We start from the raw sequence: 18,078 nt of genomic DNA, 5'->3' as shown, positions 1-18,078 counted from the left end.
GCTTTGGCCCATCCACTTCATCAGCTCTGGAGCTACTTGTCCTTGTCCTCCGCTCTTCCTCAGTAGCATGTTGGACGCCTTTTGACCTGAGAGTCCCATTTTCCAGCGTCATATCTTTTAGCCTTTTGTTTCTGATCATGGGGCATTCTTGGCAAAGATACTGGAGTGGAGTTGCCGGTTCCTACCCCAGGTGTATTGCGTTTAGTCAGAACTCTCCACTATGACCTGTCCGTCTTGGGTGGCGCTGCACAGCATAGCCCATAGCTTCTCTGAGTTACTCAAGCCCCCTCGCCACGACAAGGCAGCAATCCATGAAGGGGGCAATCCATGCATTGAAGTAATCCATTCGGGAGCCGCCCAGACTATCTCCACTGAGGGATGGTTGTAACTACAGAAACATCCAAAAAGCTGTTACAAACACCACTCAAGCCTTCCATTACAGTGTGGTATCAAGGTTCTTCCACAACCAGAACAAGCTGCACATCCAAATCCTAGATGTGACAACTACCTACCCACAGGTTCCCCACCTTGCTGGACTTCAGTGTATTGATTCTTATCCTGCCCATTACTGTCTCTAAGCACAGGTTCAGCACCTGTACACTGCTTCTCCTGACTCTGGCAACAAAAGCAAATACAGCTATAGCTCATCCACCTATGGATGGTCTTTCTCTTCATATCCCCCGATGACCTCACCCTATGGCTTCAAATTCATGCTCAGATATAAAGTGGGAGCTGCCTAATATAAACATTATTACCCCTTATGCTTTAATAGCCACCATTACATAGTCTGTGTCCCAGCTGTCATGGGTCGTCAGTCACTTACATCAAAGGAGACAACTCATATTATATTTCTTTAGTGTCATATAACTTTCAGGTTGGAAGCCTGCTGTCTTTTACTGATTTTGCATCAGCTTCTCTGGGAAACTTCTTGGTGAGGCTTGGGATAAAAATGCTTTATGTGGCTAAATGAAATGAATAACCAATGGAGAGGTAACATTCAGAATTTTGTATTTAAGGTAATTGATTTCTTTATTTTCTTAAATGTGTTTAAATATCATAGGTTAAAAACAAACCCTCACACCTGTGAATCCAAATATAGAAAATCATAGCATGTGCCCTGATTTTTGTTGCATCCACTTGCTCTTGACACCTCAAATATATATCATTTTATTCTTGACACGTTTGGAGGCCGAAGAACCGTATGAACTTGAAGGGGCTGTTCCAATTTGTCCTCTTTAGGATTTCTAGCGTGTAACTGTGTTTATTTCTATTGAATGACAACCATGAGGGATTATGCAGATGCAAGCATGTCTGTATGAACAGAGTATTGCATGCTTGTATGAAGTCCCAACTGAAATTCACAGTACAGTAGTTTGGGTCCCAGTTGAATGAGCAGAAGGTCGTTTCTGTAGTGGGTGTTTCCTTTCTCCACTTCCCCACCTCCAACAAAACATGTCTGGGGGGGGGGGGTCAGCAAACCAACCTTTAGGTATGCTGGGGTCCATGAAAGGTGTAGTGAGGGGAGTAAAATGACCAAAACATCTGGGGAAAACACTTTCCCTTCCTGTATGGATCCCTCCTCATATTAGATGTAAAAGGATAATGTGTAGCAGAACTGAAGGCTTTTCCCTTAGATTTTGGAAAGATACTCAGAGAGATGAACTATTACAAACATAAGAGATCTGTTTAATTTGACTCTGTGTAGGCCAGTATTCTCCTTCCAACAGCAGCTAGCTCATCTGAAAGTCTCTGAGACATAGAAATCTGGATTATAAAGCAATAAGCCATCCTTGTTATTCTAATCCCCTAGTTTTCTCCTTCACATGAGACCCTGTTTAGCTGTAATGAAGACTTATGGTTAATTAATCAAGTCTTGAATTCCATATCTTTGAAAAGCTGGCCAGACCAAATCCCTCTCCCCTACTTGCCGCTGACAGTCTGGTTCCTAGAGGTACTAGCCTACAACTCCCATCATCTACCATATTGGAGGGAGGGGCAGCACCAGAATGAGAAAGTTTGAAGGTGATTATTTTCTTGGCTAGATCACTCAATTGGAGCAAGCTGGAATGGGCTAAATAGGGTCAATTAAGGTTGCTATGAGTTATGGTAGGTCATTTGGTGTGATTGCTATATCCACATGGCACATGCACCTTGAGCACACCTATTTCACTACTTTCCATTAAAGGGAAAGAAAATCACATAAAAATAATCCTTCCTGCATCTCCTCCTTCTTCTGGGAGCAAGCTTTCATTTTTAAAACTTTTTCCAAAAAGGTATAGTGCCTCAGCACTGCTCTAATAGATTAACAAAAACAAAACAAAATAAAAATCCTAACTATTCTTTGTTCCACACTCCTTCTCCATGGAGGAACAGAGGAAGTTTTTAATTTTCCAGTACTGTATAATGAGGTGCCACATGATACTAGGGAATTTAAAGTGGATAGGAAATTGACTTTTGGTTCAGTCCCAACAATTTGCACATGCTGGGAATAAATGGAGTTATCCTACCTGTATCTAAGAGTAGCCCCTGGCAGGCAACGAAAAAGGTGCAGGTAGGAGCACTCTGGGGACAGGCTGGTTCATGCTGGTATTTCCATTGTGTGGTCACCTGGAAAAAGAAGCAAACCAGCTGTCCCCAGACCAGAACGAACAGTGGGACAAATGATCATGTAGTTGCACCCTTAGTCTGGTTCTGCAAAGCTTAATAGTATTAAACCGATTATCTGGAAACCTGGAATTCCTGTATGTTATACACTGTCTTTTCTGTCACTTAAATTAGTTGCATATGCAATATGAGGCTTTGGTTTCCACCACTTTGGCAAGGCATAACAATGTAAAGCATCTCCCTTGTGCTTTAATGCTCTCTTTTGCTGTTGCCAATTCACTAGGTCATGCCCTGTGGTTATACCATACATGAAACTATAAAGGAGTCTACATTTTTAAATGAAATACATTCTTTTCTTGCACTGGAATGATGCAATATTTGTGCCACTACTAAAAAGCACTATGCCATGGTGGAAGCTTTACATTGATTTCTATTGTTCATGATCATATGGAATTTAAATGATATATCACTGTTGGGTTTAGCATCACAATTAATCTACTGTATTCTTTTCTCCTTAAAAAATAATAATAATTTAGCTCGTATCATTGCAGGAAAGAAGAGGAGGCCCGGCCTTACTTGAACAAAAAGAGCAATCAACAAGAAGTCAAAGTTGCATCCAAGCCTCCTCCCAGAGAAAGGACTTTTTATGAGCAACAGGACCACACCTGTCTCTAGGAGCTGTGAAAGTTTAAATTTCCCCATGAAAGGACTCGTATGTCACATTGCAAACAGATTTGTTAATTGCTCTTTTTTTTTTTTTTTTTGCTTTAACTGTGCTGACACTATGTCATTTACAATGGGGTTGAGTGTACGTGGGTGGTTCTGCAGTAGGCGTGTTTCCATGAACATGTCAAATGGTATGTTGTGCCCAACCCACTGGGGTCGATGTATGAAGAAAGAAGAGCCTGGGAGACCTGGATATTCATTCTCTGAAAATACCTGTGGATAGCCTTGACTTTGCAAGAGCTGAGCAGGTCTGTTAACTGTAGGCTATTCTGGAAGCTGTTTATGGAGGGTCACCATAAGTTGTAGGTGACCTGACAGCATATAACAACACTAAACACCTATAGACAGCATCTTCAGCTCATGAGGTATTGAGATGTTCTTCCTGTTGACAGGACTTTGTGAAACAACATGATCTGCTTCTTTCTTGGCTGATGCCAATCACATTAAGGACACTACTATCCAACATCGCGTAATGTAAAAACAGATGTGCGCTACTTGTGGCCCTTGTGATGTTGCTGGACTACAGCTCCCATCTAAGACCTAAACCTGACAGGAAAAGAAGCAAAAAAGCCCTTTCCCAACTAAAGAATATTAATTTCTTGTTAAAGGCTCAAGCCCACCTTTTCTTAGGTTGGGAAAATTAAATATGCACTTTGCCTGTGTTTTCTACCATACCTCACTTTTAGAACATTGTGGTCTTTTTTAAAAGGTACAAAGACATCAACATTTCATATTAATATTAAGGCCAGAGAAATATATGCAGCTGAGTATAATAATCTTTAGACTATCTGGTTGTAAATATTTATATTCAACAAAGAAAGTACAAAGAATAATAATAATATAACCTTAAATAAGGTAAAGGTAAAGGTTCCCCTTGACATTTTCAGTCCAGTCGTGTCTAACTCTAGGGGGCGGCACTCATCCCGCTTTTCAAGCCGTAGAGCCAGCGCTTGTCCGAAGACAGTTTCCGTTGTCACGTGGCCAGCATGACTAGGGAACGCCGTTTTACCTTCCCACCGAGATGGTACCTATTTAACCTTAAATACCTTAAATTAATATGATTCGGCTTACAACCGCAAGAGCAGTATAGAACAAAATGAGAATAAAAGGTCCATAAAGGTTAGGGACAGACTAGACTTTATGAGGGAGAAACATGGGTAGAATTCCTCTTCTGTTTGGAATAGCCCTTAACCTAGATTATCTAAATCTTTGTTTAAGGAGAAATAAACTATAGGCATGGAAATAAGGATAGGTTTCTAATTATCCCTAGTCTTTTTGTCCTGAGTGCTAGAGTTCTGATATGTTTCCATGTCATCAAACCAAATAGCTTGCATTCATCATGATGGACAGAGCAGTCCTAAACTGTCCTGGTGGGGAATTCTCTGCAGATCAACTCCCCAGGGAGCCACAGCTGCAGCTGGAACCTTGACGTTTGAACACAATAAGTCAGGGCTGAAAGTGGAGAAGACCTTCCAATGAAATACGAGTTTGGAAAAGAATCAGGATATAATCCTGGGATTTCAGTGAAAAGCCAAGGGGATCCAGTGGACTCCAAGCGACTCACCCTGGATTGCTAGGGTGAGCAATCCAGCTTTGCAGGTTTCCACTGGTTACTGCTAGTGGAATCACTGCCTGAATAGCAGTGTGAAGTGTGACACGTTTTTCTCTGATTAGCAAGTGTTCAAAACTGTGTCTCAGGTTTCTTTCTAAACAGCTGCTGCAATAACTGCATCTGTTTGCAGGGATCTTGGCAGGTTTTTGGGTCCGAGTCTGAGTCTTAGGTACTGTGTCCCAAGCCCCAAGTCAGGTTTTATTCCCCAGGAAAAAGGGAAGAAGTGGGTGAGTTCTGAGTCATTGAGTAGAGTCCAAGTCATTGGGGCAGGGGGGGAAAGTCAAGTCTGAGTCGAGTCACCGGTGAGACTTCTCTGACTTGACAGCAAGTCCTGTGACTTGAGTCCCCATCCCTGTTTGTTGACTAGCTGTACCCCAAATTTGCCATTTTAGGGCTAACCCTAACATCTGTTATGGCAGCAACAAGTTACTAAAAACTGATGAGCAAGGATTTCTCTTTCACACTGCAATTAAAATCCCAAGGGAGTCTCTTGGGGTCATGATTTATGTTCTGGAAAGCCTATTTTTGGCCATTCCGCAAAATAATAGAAATATATGAATGCCCCCCTACAGTAAATCTAAGAGATGGAGTAGAGCCTGGGCATACTGCATGGCCATAGGGGAGAAATGGCTTTGTACCACCTCCAACAAAGGGATTAAAAAAATCTCTGACCTTATGGTCTTGTGGAGAATTTTAATTGGTCTTTCACTCTTATTTTGGCACTGCATCTCAGGCTAAACTATTGTATGCTCTGAATTATAAACTGCCGTTAAAACAGGAATACTGGTGCAATTGTTTCTTCAATGCCAGGAGAAGGTTGCAGATGCTTTAAAAGTGTTTATTCCCCTAGACTTTTCCATATTCACAGCATTTTGGCTCAGCTTTTGTTTGTTCAGATGACTCCAACTCATGCCAGACCTTCTTCTTACTCATTGCTCATCTTTTCCAGATTGTTAGCACATCTTTCCACCCTGAAACCAAAGGGAATCACTGTGAAACTTACAAACACTTCACTCTTGACAACAAAACAAACTACAGGCAATCAAGAGAGTCTATAAGCATAGCACACAATGTCAGACTGCTCTCGGGCAATACAAACAACAGGTAATTATGCCACACCAAAGCTCTGATTGAGTAGCACCCCTTTTTGGGAAACAGAAGACAGAAATTTAATGCAGCTCTTGAAGGCATCAAAGGGAAGTCAAGTGGAACAAAACAGTTGTCTCCTAGGTTAAAGGAGAACTTTGTAGCTGATGAAGCATAGTAAAAATATTTTTTGATCTTTGTGAGATGCTACGTTCATACATTTTCCCAAACTTTACTAATAACATTTCCCACAATCATTTCTATCTGTAGTACCTAGTTGGTGGCCTCATTAATGCACTGTATTGCTTCATTTCTTCCTGAATCAACAGCTCATATGGTGCAACAACTACACAATAGGGAACAGACAGTTTGATGTGTTATGATTTTGCACCAGTATAAATTGGATTTCCCCAGGTGAAATTGCTGTAGCTGTCCAGCAATGGCTACTTCTTTCCCCCTTTTTATTGTTCTTCTAAATACCCTGTTATTTAATCATCTATTTCATCACAGAGCTAACCCTCCCTTTTTTTAAGAAATGGTTTTGAGACAAGGGGCACTTCGTTGAAGGGAACTGACACCCCTGTGATTACCCTTTTGCATCCGATCAGGGGATCACTTTGGACGAAAGCAAACAAAAGCAATTTCAATCAGACTGGAACAAATTTAAACCATCTCTGCTGATTGAGCAAAAAAAAAAAAAAAAAAAAAAAAGGCAGTTCCTTGCTGAAAATAGGCAATTCCACAATGGGCTTTCTCACATTGAGCTTTGCATTGTGTAGTCATTGGGTTTAAATTCAATGCAAATAATGGAACAAATGACCAATGCAGTTACCCCTTGAGTTGTTTTCCCTTCCCCTGAGCAATAGAAATGGAGCAAGGGGTATTATTTCTGTAATACCCATAGTTCAATTTTGGCAGGGGAAGTTTGAAAGATGGGAGGAGCTTTTTTTTTAAAAAAATGTTGAATAGAAAACCACTTGCACAAGTTGAAAAGAGTACTTCTTTGCAATAGAAGTGAACCTATCAATGGATCCTTTATAGTGCAAACAGGAGGGCAGCTTTGGTATTAAACAACACAATTAAAAAAGCAATCCCCATAGGTTTATGCAGAGAAGAGTGCCAGCTTTCCAGGAGACTTTGCTTAGGGGAAACTCAACAACTGAATAATGAAGACAAGATTTTGATGTAATTCACTTTCCTCCAGCTAATTTCCAAGAAAATGAATTTATTCCACAGTTATACCATTGCCTTAAAATCTAGATCTGTATTCTATTGTAGATATTTCTCAAAACAGGATTGGAAGTGGGGTAGACATTTGCAGGTGATAAACAGTGCTTTATCTAAGGTAGTCTGTGACGTCTACATAAGTGCCTCCTTATGGCACCTGTTTTCAGCAAGAGATTTGCTGAATCTCACTGCCAATGTCTGGAAGTCTTTCTGGGTGTGGTATCAATACCTGACAATGACATGTCTCTTTCAAAAGAGATTGGGTTTTGCCAATTCATCTAATTGCATCCAACATTATAGCAGGGGTGGATAAAACTCCCCAACAACCTGGGGTATACTATATAAGAGGTTTGCTCTTACAGATAGCTACAATAGTCTCTCTTCTGCACTCCTTTATTTTAAGAGGAGTGGCTTTCATTTTGCTTGTTTGCATTTCCTGTAACTATGTAGTCCCACAAAATCATTAGGCAAGCTAGTAGTCACAATAAAAGCAGATCTTATCACTACTAATAAAAACAGTATTTTGAAAGAAGTTTTTAGACACCAGTATAACAAAAAAAAAAGTGTTACATCTAAGACAGCTAGTTTCCTACTCATGGCCTGCTTTATGTTGACAGCAAACATGGACTTCCAGTGTGCTGTTTTAAAAGGAGACACAAATATACTTCAGCAGCAAGGACTCTAATACTAAACTTAAAACAAACTAACTGTGAAGGAGGTCCGAAGGAGAGTGTGCTGTCTCACGAGACAGAGGGTGTAGTGGGAGGATTGGAATAAGAAAGCGCAGGTTGAAAGTCGGACCCAAAGGAAAACATGACTAAGGGGGGGAGGGGGAGAGAGAGAGAGAGAGACGAAAGAAAGGGGAAGGTGGAAATATGTCTGGTAGAGGAGAACGGGAGTCGGAAGGGGGAGGAGCGAGAACTGTCAGTTTGGGAAGAGAGTATAAGTAGCCAGGGCGAGCGGCAGTTTGAGGTAGAATTGGACATGTGGAAGCGCAAAGAGAGCTGGAGAGGCTAAGAGAATACGAGAGAATAAAAACCCAATTATTAAGGGATTTCCCAAACCTGAAGGGGATTGCTCCTGGATCCCCCGCTCAAGGAATCATGAGAAGCTAGATATGAGACCTTGGAGTGGTCAGTGATCGTATTTCCTAAGGGGAGAGGGAGAGGATGACAGGTGATACCACTGGATTCAAGGTTCAACACTCCCTTACCTGGGGGGGATTGGGCCCGGCACCCATGCTGTGGCACCATCTGTGCAGTGAGGAGTGCACCCCTCCGGAAACCCACTGATGCGGAGAAGTTTGGCCCAGCACCCCTGTGAGTTCAACAGACTTTGGGTGGGAGTTTGTATTGGACAGTTACGGCTTATTGCCGGAGTTAAGTGTTTTCGATCCCATTATGAACAATGCTGATCATCATGTAAATAATAAAGACAAAGATGTTAGAATTAAGAAGACGTCTCCTGTGATATTTCCCACGCAAAATGAGAAGTCGTCAAAATTTGAAATTGAACCCGATCACACTAAATATAAATATAAAAGATGTAGTTACTGACCTTGAAAATACAACTTTTGTTTCTCCTGAAAGTAAGTGCCATTGGTTTCTATGGAACCTACTGCTCGATAAGTGATTAAAATAGGACTGAAGTAGCTGGATTCTTTCAGAAGAGGTTTTATAGTGCAATCACATAGACTTGCTAATGATTTTTTTTTATTGCGCTTTGATTACAATATCTTCAGATTTTAGCCTTTGTATGTTTTCCTGCCACATCTTCCTTTTCCTCCTTTCTTATCTGAGCAGCCTTCTCTGAGCTGGTCCCCTGTGGAAGAATCCGTGCCCCATTCCTTGAATGTTACCTTCTGTTCTTTAATCAGGAAAAAACATTAAGGAGGAAAACACAGAATAGCTACTAGAATACAAATTCTTTGAAAATAAGTTTTAGAAGTAACTTTCTAAGTTTTGTTATTTTGTGAGAAGTTGCACTTCCTTTTCTTCTAGGGCCTTTTTTTGGGGGGGGGGTGGCATAATTATTGTGATGTGATATTTGCCCTGAGGAATGAAAATGGTTGAAATGAACATTGAGGACATTATTCTGCCTTCTAATACCAAACAACTTCTTGATGCCCATACCTGTTTCAAGTAGAGTGAAGGGGAAACGCAAAGCCATGCATAATGAATTTGTTTCTGAGTATTCACATTTGCATGGAACCATCGCGTACAACAGGTAAGGGTCAACAGAGAACCCAAAGTTCTGCAGAAGGACAAAATCAATAGAAAACCTTATGTAGTGGGGGCATCACCTTGTTGGGACTGGGTATAATATACAGAATCATGCTAGGTCACACAGCAATGATGAGTATGAATCAAATCCAGTGGTGCCTTGACTTACAAACTTAATCTGTTCCAGAAGATGGTCGTAACTCAAAATGGTCATGTCAAAGCACCATTTCCCATAGGAATGCATTGAAATGCAATTAATCCGTTCTGACTGAAGGAAAAAAATCACCAAAAAAAAACCCCTGCAAGACCCATCGGAAACGTGATTAATCCATTCTGGCTGAAGGGGGGGGGGAGAAAAGCAAGCAAAATGTGCAAGACCCTTCGGAAATGCAAAAAAAGCAAAGCAGAAAACAAACAAAGTGTGCAAGACCGATCGGAAATGCAAAAAAAGCAAAGCAGAAGTCAAGCAAAGTGTGCAGGACCCATCAGAAATGCAAAAAAAAAAAAAAGCAAAGCAAAAAGTAAGCAAAATGTGCAAGACTCATTGGAAATGGGGGGGACCCAAAAGGCAAACAAACCCTCCAAGCCCCATTGGAAATGTGGAGGGAAAACATCCAAAATCAAACAACCCCCCTGAAACTCATCACAGCGCAGAAACATAACCCCCCAGCCCAAGACTATGCTGCAAAAACTCACCCAGAACAGTTTTTAAAAAGAAGAAAGCAGCACCTTACCTAACCAGGCAGTCTGAAGCCTCCTCCGATTGCACACTCTCTAACTGCTGGGGTGAAAGAGCTACAAAGAAACAGCCTCTTTGCCACCAACGGTTAGTACATTTGAATTTCCTGCCTTTTCCCCTGCCTTTTTTTACCATAACTGGAAGCTCTGGCCGCAAGTAGAAGCAAAATTTTGCAGCTGGGGCTGGTTGTAACTCGAAATGGTGGTAAGTCAGGACGTTCATAAGTCGAGGCACCACTGTATGGAAAAGTAAGGAAATCAGCTTGACCACCAAGTGCAGATTAGTTTGCACCATAATGTTCCCCATAACTACATATAGCTGTGAAAGTTGAATGATGAAGAAGATGGACAGAAGGAAAACTGATTCTTTGTGCTATGGTGTTGGAGGAGATTTTTGCGCATTCCATGGACTGCAAAGATAACAAATAAAGAAGTGCTGAAGCACATGAAACTGGACATGTCACTGGAAAGCAAAATAGTTATTTTGGCCATGTCATGCAATCAATATCTTTGGAGAAAGACATTATGCTTGAAATGATCAGTAGTAAAAGACAATTAGGACACCAAAGAACGTGTTGGTTGGATGTAATCAAAGCAGATGCTGGCCAAAATGCAAAGCAGCTGAATGAAGCTGTACAAGATCAGAAATAATGGAGGGAGCTGGCTCATGAAATCACCAAGGGTTGGATGCGACTGAATGGATAATTCGATTTGAGATTCATACAGAATATGGGCTGTCATTCAGAGGGGAAGGGAGGCAAAATCATGGTTGGCGGTGAATCTAGTAAGCTAATAGAGGCCTTCAGTACTGAACACTGGAATTCTGCACTGAAGCATTTTGCTACTTGTACATTGTAATGTGATGTGTCTGCTCGGGTCTCTCACATAAAGACTGAGGTCAAATGAAAATAGTATGTGTTTCAGGACTCAAGTATTTATGCCTGAACATCATCTCCCGAAACATACTAAACACAATGTACAGCTATATATCCATTGGTAACAAGGCCATCATAGTGAAAATTTGTACATAATGATTTGTGTGAAGTTCAAACATCAGCTTGACTGTTATGTCTGCTTTTAAGGAGATAGAAGAGGTAAAGTGCAGTATAATGTGATATTTGAAGAGACACACCTCTTGCTAATTACTGTATTTTTCTACAATCAAAATAAACATGAATATGTACCTTCATCTCATCTCACTTTTGTACTTTTTCAAAAGTAAAAACAGTGCACTATTACCCTGTTTCCCTGAAAATGAGACGTAACCTGAAAATAAGCCTTAGTATGATTTTTCAGGATGCTTGTAGTATAAGCCCTACCCTAAAATAAGCCCTAGTTACGTGAAACCCCACCCTCCACCATTGTGCAGCAACCAGAAGAATATGACATGACTGCATTTGAATAAATGTAGGTTGTTGTACATGGGAAAAAATAAAACATCCCTTGAAAATAAGCCCTACCGCGTTTTTGGAGCAAAAAATAATATAAGACCCTGTCTTATTTTCGGCGAAACATGGCCATCTCTAGTTACAGTTTTAAAACAAGAAGGGAAAGCTTGATTGTGAAATTCCAATCTCATAGTGCAACTTGGTGAAACCAATTCTCCCAGGGTTAAGATAACAAATGCTACATTTATCCCAGTTTCTGTTGAGAAGTCAAAACAAATGTTATTTTGACTATTTATCTCCTGTGGACTCATTTGCCCTGCCCTGTAAGTAGATGGTGGGTTGAAAAGTCATGGCTCAAACAATCATACCTTGCCTCACCAAAAGTATCTTACGTTGGCTTTTCAATATTCTCAAGTCTTTTAAAGTCATATAGGCGAGGGAATTAATTCTAAAACTGAAGGAGATTTTTCAGGAATTCCCATTCTGCATGTCACCACTAGTCATACAGATGCTGCTAGCAAGAGACTATAAATGCAGTGAGTGTGGGGCTTGTTTTGAATGAAATCCAAATCCAAAAACAAAACAAGTTTCTTTGAGGTGATTCAGGTATTTTACATGGCAAAGGAAGGCATCCCCTGAATAGCTCTAAGGGAACAGGCTGTATCTGCTCTCAGGTCTGCCTCAGAAATGTGGAGAATGCACATAAAGTCTCAAATTATATGTTAAAAATAGTTATTTACATTTCCCATCAAGCACCCATAAAAGAAGAAGAGGCAAGGGGAAGGGAGACAAAGATGTGAATTTTGTGGCTAAGAGCTGGAGGTTCCAGTCAGGAAATAATATTACTAAAGCTGGCTTGCTTGCCTGCCATCTCCCAGACACAATGGGCTGGGAAGAAAATACAAGGTGTCAGTTGTTGCCTGCGTCAACTGAGCAAAACAAAACAAAACAAAACAAAAAAAGAACAAGTCCTCATACTGCTTCCCATCATAATGTCAGCTTTGGAACCTGTCTGAAATTTTCCAGGTTACTTACATTTGGGCACCTCCACAGTGCTTATTTGCCATGTTTATATCAATTGTCCCTCAAAACACCCTGGAGCAAAATGGACCTCAAAACTGTCATGGCAAACTCTGCAAAAAAAAAACACCTCTGCACTAGTATCTCTGGAAATGGGCAGCCTTTGAATTGCTACCTGCAAATACTACCCAGTTCTGACAGGAAACAAATAATAATCTTCATACTTTAAAACCCACTCACATTTCTTTGAATATGCACAAAAACATAAGCAAAAAAGACCACATCATCAGTTTTGCCCAGTTCTCCCACACAAGAGCAGCTGTTTTTATTTATACCTGTAAGCAATTTTTGGACCTGTTTTATGAGTCCTCTCATCTTCAAGTGTTGTTTCATGTTATTAAATTTCACTCTAGAATCTTGTGAAGTAAAATAGGCACAGACATTTTTTTTACTTTTTGCATAAAAGCCCATTGGGAAACAGACTGTAACTCTGCTTCAGACCTGTGGCAATACAGACCAATGCCCAAAGAGGTCTGAGATGAACAGGATAAGTGTTTGAAGTGTTGAAGTGGAACTTGAGAAAAAATCTGGTCTTCAGTGACGCCGCTAACAGAGAGCACAAGGGAATTTTAAGGTATGCAGTAGATAATTTTATTTATAAATAAATACATTTATTTATATAATATGCTTGATGAAGATGTGAATTTTTCATCACAATGGACAACCAAACATCATTTTATGAAACCAAGATACAGAGGAACCCAGAGCAGCATAAACTAATGTTACCACAATTTCGTTTTCACAATACACCAGTGAAATCAGTTGAACCAAGTGATAATCGGTCTAAAATAGTGATGGGGATGAACTGTCCATTTGGCGGAGAACTGAACAGGTGTGTTCCGTGGCTCAGTGCCCCGCCCCCTCTGGCGGGTGCCCACTCAAAGGCACTGCCCGGAGGAGGCGGGGCAGGGAAGCTGTGATGCTGCTTCTTAATGGGTGCCCGCTCTAGGGTCAGGGTGCTGAACTGTGGAACACGTCTTTGGCTGTCCACTGGTTTGTGCCCATCTTTTCTCTGAAATAATCCACGGAACCTCAGGACCAATCTTCCATTAGATAAAGTAAACCTTAGGCAGCATGTGTTAGGGAAAAACTAACAAATTATAGGGTGTGGTAATATTAATGCTGTATTTCTATTGTCAGAGAGAGAAATATGTAGGGTTTAGCAGGCATGCCGAAGTAACCTGGGCCTTATGCATGTCACATGAGGAAAAAAAGCATCATTTGCTTTTGTGCCCCAGGCAGCCAAATGTCCTGGGCTGATCCTGCTATGCTTGGTGTCTGTGCAAGGAGTTGAGCTGATTCCCTGCCTCACCTATCCTGGTACAGCAGTCTGTCAGCTGCTTCAGACTGGCTCTCTCTGTTTCCTCTGTCCTTGCCACACCACCTCTGCAGTGCCAGCCCACCTCCTCAATGAGCAGGTAGTAAAAGAGGCCTTTGGCCTGCCATAGTCCAAAACCTGCAAAGGACTGATGCTAGGTAGAAGGACAGCAAGGAAGGTCTGTAGCCAGCAGAGTGGAGCCAGCATGAGTGCAATATAAATTTGACTTTGCTTTGCAAATGGGGAAAGAGAGAAAATAACATTTTCCCCTCTGTTCTTGGTTAGACAGGTGCACACCCTACAGAAGGAAGCATGATTGTATCGAAGTACTGTAAATTGGAATCATTTCACCCTGCAGTGTTCTGTCTATAGTCTTGCTTGTAAAGTCCTATTCTTTACTAGTAAGAACTTACCTCAACACTCAATGGTTTATGATGATACTTTATAAATTAAGTGGTGTGTAAGCACAGTTTTCTCCTGGCAAGGTTTCTGCAGAAGTATTTTGCTATGGCATGAGTATGCCCTAGCTTAGACCAGTCGATCTTGGGTAACCCAAGTGCAGCCCAAAAACACTCGGGTCACCCAAGGTTGGGAATGTGAGGAGGAGACTAGAGAACCAGCTAAGAGTGAGCCGTCCCCTCAAACAATTAGTCTAGGAAAAGAAAGACCAAGGAAACAGGAGACAGAAAGATGAGCGGAAGAGCTAGAGGAGAGTTGCACAGTGGAGTTAGAAAAGGCTCAAGACGAGAGAACACGAGGACAGGAGGGACAGTTGAAATGGTTAGAAGGAGCTGAGGCAGGAACAAGAAGGAAGGTGTACCGCGAAAGGGAGAAAGTAGATATATTTCTGACAACCGAAGAAGGAGCAGTCTCTAGAAAAACTGAGAAAGTGACAGTATTTAGAGAGAACACGTCGGGAGAAACAGATAGAGATGCTCAGGTCTTTTTGGTGCCAATAAAAAGATCAGCACAAAATCCGATAGGTGAAGAAACCGAAAATTTTGGTGCCAGCAAAGTAAGACCTATCATTCCCGGTCTAAATCCTGAAGAATGGACTATGTTGGTCTACACGAGGAACCAAGGTCCCGCCTGACTGGTACACCAGGTGCCCCCAGAGATAGAGAAGAAAGTCTTGAGAGAGGGAGACTGGGCCCGCCACCCGTGTTGCAGGACCTTGTGTGCGCTCCGCAACAACTTCCTGAGGCAACCAATGGAGGAAGAGAAAAAAGCAAAAACCTATTACTGAAGGACTTAAACGAAGAGAAGTCATTGTTGCGGTTATGGGAGAGTTCTCCTCTCCAGTTATCTATACAAACTTCAATTGTTCGTAACAAAGAAGATTTAAACAGTTCTATTAATAAAAAATCTTTATTTGATCATTCTGAATCCTCATTTGTATCGCCTGAGAGAGAAATGCCCAAAGGTAACCGAGAACCCACTCACAGGGAACTACTGGCTTAATTTCTCCAGCTGACAGCTATGGAGAACTAGAAACTATTGCATGTCTTCTGCTTTCAGAACTTTTGGTCTCAGAGGACACCTCTGTCATTAACATTAGCCCAGAGAGAATTGCCATCAATTGTGTCGTTATCCCTTTGGAGCCTCAGATGAACATCTTTTCAGAATACTGGGAATTCATTCAGTTTATTGTACCCTAGCTCAGTGGTTCTTAACGTGGGCGATAATGCCCCCCAGGGGGCGATTTCATTTTTCAGGGGGGCGGTAAAAAGAAAAGGGGCGGCGTGGGGGCGCTGGAGCAAAAGGGGGCGGTAGGGGGGCGCTGGAGCAAGCCAAACCTGTGAAGATGGCTGCAGCCTTTTTACAGTGTACATGAATATATATTTTCCTCCAATTTTAATTTAGTTTCAGACTTTTTGTCTTGAAATTTTTAGTTCCTGCATTTGTTTTTATGCCCTTTTTATATTTCTTTTTGCGTCTTAAAATTCACTTGCAACTAAATCATTAAATGTTACTTTTTTGGGGGCATTTCATTTTCTTGGAATTTAATTTTGTTTTCAGGGGTCACTGGATTTAAGTGTCTTAAATAAATAAATAAATAAATAAATAAATAAATAAATAAATAAATAAGATATCATCACCGTGGGGAGGGGGGCGATGATAACTTCCTCAATGGCTCAAGGGGGCGTTTCTTTCAAAAAGGTTAAGAACCACTGCCCTAGCTTATCAGGATTTTGTGCAAAAGTAAATGAGAACAATAATCAAACAGAATATAGGATAAAATCAAGTGTAGGAAATTTACTAAAATACAGCATCAAGTAATTATTTAATTAGCTAATTATTAGTTTATAGAAACACAAGTCATCATCAAGGGGAATTTTAAAAAACCTTCTATTTGGTTATGCTATGTATCCTAGGTTGCATCCCACTTAATTCTAATAAGTTTTTCAAAGTCTATGAGAAGTTTAAGGAGTGGCTTCACCATTGCTACTCCCCAGTGAGTTTCTGTGGTCAAGCAGAGATTTGAACCCAGGTTTCCTGAGTTCTAGTCCATCTCCGTCTCTTCTAAACCACATGGAGTCTCAATTCTGCCTTACGGTGACCCTTTCCAAGCTTTTCTAGGTAGAGAATACTCAGAAGTGTTTTATCATTCCCTTCTGTCTTGGGGGTGCCCTTGGAATGTGCAGCTTGCCCAGGTTACACAAGGCCGGCACTTCTCTTGGGAGGAAGCAAATTCACAAACTCTAGCACTGCAGCCAGATATCCAACTCACTGAGCATATCTAGCAATCATGTAATGGTAAAATGTCATGTAATAATCTCTTCCTGCCAATATAAACACAAGCTTATTTAAATATATATTCTCCCCAAATACCAGCAAGCATGGGTTCAACGGGTTGCAGTGTTTAGTCCAGATACAATGGATGCCCTAAAAAAAGGCATAAACAAAGCCCTCTACCTTCCCACAACTAATAGGACAATAGCTACTTATCTTTCATTGACTATTTAAAAATTCCTTGACCTCTATCAACTGCAAGGTGCTTAATCTGCATTTGATGATAAACCCCTTAAGAGCATATGAACATAGGGATGGTGAAAGCGAAATATGGGCCACATTCCAAGGGGAGACAAATATTTATGCAACTTTATAGAATAGAAGTTTACCACAAGTGTGGAAGTAGCCTGAGCATCAACTAAACATCTTGTAACTTCCAAATGCATGTCCTTATAGCACATTGTAATTAAATAAGCTGCTGAAAAGCCCAATTGAGAAATGGCTCCACACCTTAAAAATACTGTAATTCACGAGTCAGTCTGTAGACTGTCATAAACCATTCTCTCCACATCAACATGCATTTTCAAAATCCCTGTGTGGGTTTCAGCCTAGTTGTGTAACTGAGAGCATTTTGGTTGTTCTGGTGGATGACCTAAGCTAGAAGCTGAATGGAGGTGGGCAGCACATCTCTGTTGTTCTGAGGGACCTCTCAGCAAGCTTATTTATCAAATCCAGGTCCCTGGCTTAGATGGAGTTAGGGTCCATTTTTGTATACTATTTCCAATCCTACCCAGAGGATAGGTCCCAGAATCTTCAGTGGGATGTTGTTTAATCGTTTAGTCGTGTCCGACTCTTCGTGACCCCATGGACCAGAGCACGCCAGGCCCTCCTGTCTTCCACTGCCTCCCGGAGTTGGGTCAAATACCAGAGTTCGGTGGGATACTGCTGTTTGATTCCTTAGCTGTGGCTGTGGAATACATACAATTCATTTTGTTTCCTGTAGTATTTAACAAAGATGTGAAAGTGTTGCTAGAGATTGTCGGATTGTACTGTTGGTAAGAAAGCTGATCTGGTAAGGGATACACAGAGCTTTGTAGATGAGATTGTACTCCACTTGAAGTATGAGAATGTTCCTTGACTTAGTTTTACTTCCGAATGCTGTCACAGCAGATGTGATCAAAAGGAGAGCTGAGCCACAGTGGTGTAACTGGGAAAATGGTTGTCATATTTTGCCAGTCCTGCATTGTTCTCTTTTCCACCCTATATATCTCCATCACGTTGATATACAGTACTCAAAACAAAATTATGGCTCAGTCAACTGGAGGAATGAGGGAGTGGAAGTGT

General features: G+C 41.2%; 1 long non-coding RNA gene across 1 annotated transcript in view; it reads right to left on the bottom strand.

The window, feature by feature from the left end:
* Positions 1-5,763: 5,763 nt before the first annotated feature.
* Positions 5,764-18,078, bottom strand: part of LOC144583536 (uncharacterized) — a 15,998-nt gene continuing 3,683 nt past the window's right edge. Inside the window, exon 2 of the long non-coding RNA XR_013537359.1 lies at positions 5,764-5,913. This is a non-coding gene — a long non-coding RNA (uncharacterized LOC144583536). The remainder of the gene's footprint in view (positions 5,914-18,078) is intronic.

Source organism: Pogona vitticeps, chromosome 1 (genome assembly GCF_051106095.1).
Source record: "Pogona vitticeps strain Pit_001003342236 chromosome 1, PviZW2.1, whole genome shotgun sequence".
NCBI lineage: Eukaryota > Metazoa > Chordata > Lepidosauria > Squamata > Agamidae > Pogona > Pogona vitticeps.
The sequence above is the reverse complement of the archived record's forward strand: the minus strand, read 5'-3'. Positions and strand labels throughout refer to the sequence as shown.